The following is a 6,342-nucleotide window of genomic DNA, read 5'->3' on the forward strand; positions in this document are numbered from 1 at the left end:
TGTGAAGAGGAGAGAAGAAGAGGTGGGGTAGGTGGGGATCCTGTGGGGTCCACAGATCCAGAAGGGTCAAGGACTTAACATTCCTGCTCCATTTAGGCGTGCAAAACGCCCTTAGAGTGCATTTGTGGCGTTAAACGCCAGGTTGCTGCTTGTTTCTGGCGTTTAACGCCAGCTTTTCTCCCATTCTTTGCGTTAAACACCAAGTAGATGCTCTGTTCTAGCATTAAACGCCAGTCTAGTGCCTGTTTCTGGTGTTTAACGCCAGCTTGATACTTTTTTCTGGCGTTAAACGCCAGTCTGATGCTTCTTACTGGCGTTTAAATGCCAGTAAGCTCTTCCTCCAAGGTGAGTTATTTTAATGCTGTTTTTCATTCTGTTTTTGATTTTTCAGTTGTTTTTGTGACTTCACATGATCATCAACCTAAAGAAAACATAAAATAACAATGGAAAATAAATAGATATAATTAAATAACATTGGGTTGCCTCCCAACAAGTGCTTCTTTAATGTCAATAGCTTGACTGTGAGCTCTCATGGAGCCTCATAGATAATCAGAGCAAGGTTGGGGCCTCTCAACACCACACTTAGAGTTTGGTTGTGGCCTCCTGATGATCGTGACTCTTGGCGGTTTAGAATTTATCTAATGAGGTCTCGTTGTTAAGTATAGTTTCTAAACCAACCAATAGTCCTTTCATACAAAAATTTAGGTTGTCACAAGTAACAAACCCCAATGAAAATTTACCGGAGTATTTGGACTCCGGGTCATCTCCCTAGGAACCAATGGAGTGCATGCGTATTGGCTTTGATGGGGTAAAAAGGGAGTTTTGTTTATAAGATGGCAAGGAAGTAGACTGAGTGAGTAAGTAAAGAAAGCAAAATAAAGAACTCTTGGCTAAGACTTGGGTACTTGAGATCACCATCTTAGTTAACAAACCAATTATTGACAATTATGAGAGGCCAACCCATTAAGTTTACTTCTCGAAGCCTTAAGTACGTAACATTTACTCCTAGACTTGAAGTATGTCAAACAGACTTGATCACATCCACCCATAAGTCCTAACTAATACCAGGGCATTTTGGCCAGTTTCACTGACCTTTTCTTTATTGTTTTAGGGTAGTTTCATGCATTTTCTTAGTTAATAAGTAAGTTTTGGGTAGATAATCACTTACATCTTGATTCAAGCAAACATTGTGAATTTCATGTGATTTTATGAGAATTATGCATGAATTGAATGACAAATTGGATAATGCATGTCTCATAACTTGGATTAGAGCTTTGATGCACTTTATTTGCTTGATTTCAGGACAAAGGAAGCAAGGAAGAGCCACATTAGCAGCCACGTTAATCTAATTAACGTGACCACTAACGTGGAATGGGAATAAACTTGCAACATTAATGAGAAAAGTGATTGCTAATAATTCCTTCAAAACCATCATGGCCTACGTTAATTGCCACGTTAACTACATCAACCTGATAGTTAACGTGGAGAGAAAGGGAGCTCCAGCGTTAGTGGTAAAAGTGAATACCACTAACGCTCCAAATTGGCAATTAGCCATGTTAAGAGTCACGTTAACTCAGTTAACGTGAACTCTAACGTGGAAAGGAAGACAAAGCCAACGTTAGTGACACTCACCTTTGTCAGTAACATTGGACTAAGCCCAATTGGCCACGTTAACTACAATAACGTGAACTCTAACATGGGAGGAGCAAGGAATCGCCAACGTTAGTGACACTCACCTTTGTCACTAACATTGGACCAAGCTACTATGAGCCACGTTAGTTGCCACGTTAATTGCATTAACGTGGAAGCTAACGTGGAGGAAAGAAATGATGAGCCAATCTTAGTGACACTCACCTTTGTCACTAACATTGGAGATGGCAATCACCACCACGTTAGTGGCCACGTTAAGACAACTAACGTGGGGCACTAACGTGAGAAGGGGCGTTTGGAGCGTTAGTGACAAAGGTAAGTGTCACTAACGCTCTCGAGGCTAAGGCATGCCCACGTTACGAGCCACGTTAGTTATACTAACGTGGACTCTAACGTGAGAAAAGGGGGGCTAAGAGCAACGTTATTGGCAAAGGTAAACGCCAATAACGCTTGCGATGGACCAAGTGGCAACGTTAGTGGACACGTTAGTGCCACTAACGTTGAAGTTAACGTGAACCATCTTGGGCTAGGAACGTTAGTGAAAAAGGTGATTGCCACTAACGTTTTCGAACCCACATTTTCACTTAACGTCAATGCCACTAACGTCCTAGCTAAAGTCCATGCCTACTTCACACTTTCTCTGCAAGTAAAGCTGAGCCCACTGAAGATTCCAAACTGCTTCAACTCAAGATCCAAAGGCCCATATCCAAGACTTGAAGAACCAACTAGAAGATCAGAAGAGTAGTATATATTCGAGTAGTTTTGAACTAGAAAAGAGCTTTTGGATTGAGAGAACCACTCTCTGTATAATTTTACTTTCTCTGCAACTTCTAGTTTTACTTTCAGAATGTATTTTCCATCTTTGCTTTCCATTCCCAGAGCTATGAACAACTAAACCCCTTCCATTGGGTTAGAGAGCTCTGTTGTAATTTGATGGATCAATAATAGTTTTCATTATTCTTCTTCTTTCTTTTCTCTTGATTTTACTAGAAAGCTTTGAATCTTCATCTAATTGGGTAGTTGTCTTGGAAAAGAAGCTATTCATACTTGGATCTCTTCGGAACCTTGGAAGAGGAATGAAGAGATCATGCTAGAAATGCTTTCTCATGTTGGACCAAATTAGGGTTTGGATGGATATAGTGACATATAATCCTACCAACATTTTGATTTGGGAATACATGTGGTATAATCAGTGACCATACTTCATCTCTTCTCATGAGTAATTAGACCAAGGAATTGAAATTCAATCACTTAAGATTGCCAAGGAGATCAATGAATGCATTGATTGAGGAAGAGATGAAAATGAACTTGATCCGGAGAATGCAGCATCTCCTGAGCCTAATGAATTCCCCATTTCTGATCTTACCCATTCTCTTTATTTTCTGCCATTTACTTTTATGCTAAATTCTCCATTTCCCATTTAAGATTCTGTAATTTATTTTCTGTCATTTATATTCAGTTCTTTATTTCCAGCATTTACAATTTCTACTATTTACTTTTCCGCCATTTAATTTTCTGCAACTCTCAAATCAACTTCTGCTTAGCTCAACTAGAACATTCCTCCGATTAAAGTTGCTTGACCAATCAATCTCTGTGGGATTCGACCTCACTCTATTTTGAGTTTTTACTTGACGACAATTCGGTATACTTGCTGAGGGAAATTTATTGAGAGACAAGTTTTCGTGCATCACTAACCTACCTACCAATTGGCTTAGTAGTGGGTTAGCGTCAATGGGCTTCAAATTGATCACACAGGGTTCTCAAATTACCAAATCCATTATATCCAAAAACTCAAGACCACTCAAGTCCCTTGGATTAGGCCAAGAGTTGATAAAACTACTCAAGAACTAAAGAGAGCATTTCATCAAACACTTAGAATGCAATGAAAATCAACATCATAAATTGCAAGATGCTAAAATCTACCACTATCAATTGCAAGAAAAGTGAGATCACAACTCAATTCATCAATTAAAGAAACATCAACATCAAAATTGCATTAAATGTAAACAAATCCAACATGAGTCATCATCACAAAAGAGAGCAAAATGGAAAATTAACATAAAAACTAAGAGAATCAAGATGTAGAAAGGAGAAATTATAGAAGAAAAAAGATGAGATCAAGTAATTAAACATGAAATTAAAATAATCTAACCTAATCCTAACCTAATTCTAGAGAGAAGAGGGAGCTTCTCTCTCTAGAAAACTAACTAAAGGCTCATGTTGGCTAAACTAATTGCTCCCCCTTGCTTGGACTTCAACTCTGCATGAAATACGCTCAGAAACAAGTTGGATTTGGGCCTGGGCAGCTCAGAAATCGCCCCCAGCATTTTGCCTTCAAGTGGGCCACGTGAGAGTATCGGCGCGTGCGCGCCATGTGCACGTGCGCGTCGCTGGCAAATTCTCAACCCGCACGGACGCGGCATGTAGCGTGCGTGTCCATAGGCGAAATCACTTTTGTGCGTGCGCACCTGGTGCACGTGTGCGTCCTTTGGTGCATTCCCAATCTTTGTTTCTCTATGCATTCACCCTTTTTGTATGCTTTTCTCCTCATTTCTTCCATCCAATACTTGCCTTATGGACCTGAAATCACTCATCCAACACATCAAGGCATCGAATGGAATTAAAGTGAATTAAAATAAGCAATTTGGGGCCTAAAAAGCCTGTTTTTACACTTAAGCAAAATTCAAGGGAGAATTACAAAACCATGCTATTTCATTGAATAAATGCGAGAAAAAGTGACAAAATCCCCTAAAATAAGCACAAGATAAATCACGAAATCGGAGTTTATCAAATCTCCCCACACTTAAACTAAGCATGTCCTCATGCTAAAATCAAGAAGAAGCAAAAGGGTATTAACATTTATTCAATGCAACTACTAAATGCAATCTATCTACATGATGCAATGGCTTAGTTAAAATAAATCAACCTCCAAGAATACGCATATAAGCACAAGGGCTAAGGTATTAGCAATCAAGCAAACCACAATTAGATTGAATCATTGAAAGAGTTCACAAACTTGCAAGAAAAGATGATCATGGGTGGAAACATGTAATTGAGCGATCGAACCCTCGCCGGATGTGTATCCGCTCTAAGCACTCAAGTGTATAGGGTTGATTCACTCAATTCTCCCCTAATCATGCTTTCCAAGATTTGTTTTTCATCTAACAATCAACAATTACTTTATGCATGCATACAAATATCATGAGGTCTTTCCCATAGGTTGTAATGGGGCTAGGGTCAAAGTAGGATGCACATGGTCAAGTGAGCTTGAGATTTGAATCTTTGATTAGCTTAAACTTCCCACCTAACCTATGACAACCTATACAATTCTAAACAAACCTAACTACCCATTCTTCACTTTTCCACACACTCATGTATTCTCTTTTTGATCACCACACCTATGCATTAACTATTATTGAACTTCACTTTGGGGCATTTTGTCCATTTTTTATTGCTTTTCTTTTTCTTTCTTTTATATATGAAAAATTTATTTAAAATTTTTTTTATATACAAGAGCATCAATGCATATGGTTTACACATGATTAATACATGAATATGTATCCAATTCCCAATATTTTTCAACAAAGATCCAAATTAAGGGATATTTATTGTTTTTCACTTAGGCATGTAATGTGCTACAATTAAGTACAATTGGGTTAAGCATAGGCTCAAAATTGGCTAACAATGGAAGATAAAAGGTAGGCTATTTGGGTAAGTGAGCTATTTGAACAATGGCCTCACTCATATAAATGCATGTATACACAAATTAATGGACATAAAGAATCAAACAAATCAAGGATTACAATCATAGGAGGAGAATAATGCACACAAGAATGGAAGTAAGTGGTTATGTATGATGTAACCACATAATTAGGCTCAATTCTCACATGCTTGTGTTCTCAGCTCAAAACATGATCCACAAGTATATAGCTCAAGCAAGTTCTAAAAAAATTTCAACCAATTGGGGTGGTGCCCTAAAAATGAGTTTCTTGAAAATTTTCATCATATTGATTAAGCTTATTCTAATGCAATATTGTGATTTAGAAAATTTTAAAAATTCTCCTAGTTTACCCCTTTTTCAATCAAAACACATTTCTTATATAAAAATGGTTGACTAGATTTTTAGCAATCCATTAATTTTCTAATCACAATCAACAACTAAGATGCAAAATATATATATATATATATACTAAGAGTGTGCAACAACCAAAATAAGAGTATCTACAATAGCATAAATATGTACAGTAATCCCAAAATGATCTAAAACATAAAGTGTGGAATAGAACAAAATAGAGCAATAGCGAATAGAAATAAAAGTCTGAAAGTTCACCACATAAATGCAAACGTCGGTCACGAACTGTGACCTCCCCACACTTTAGAATTAAGCATCGTCCTCGATGCTACTACTGAAGCTCGAGATGGGGGTCAACAATCGCACCAGGCTGTGGCTCATGCTCAAGCTCGTGCTGTGGGACTGGAGGTGGTACTGGCTGTGGCTCAGGAATGTCATGCTGGACCTCAGGAGGCTGCTGGACCTCAGTGGTGGTCTGTGTCTCTGGTGGTGCCTCCTGCTATGTCAGCTCCTCACTATGCTCCTCTCCTGGTCCTGCTCGTCAGAGGCGGGAGAGTCTGGGAGTGGAGGAAGCTCAATGCCCTGTGATACAAATACCTGGTCTATGCGGTCAAGACGTT

Source organism: Arachis ipaensis, chromosome B06 (genome assembly GCF_000816755.2).
Source record: "Arachis ipaensis cultivar K30076 chromosome B06, Araip1.1, whole genome shotgun sequence".
Classification (NCBI taxonomy): Eukaryota; Viridiplantae; Streptophyta; class Magnoliopsida; order Fabales; family Fabaceae; genus Arachis; species Arachis ipaensis.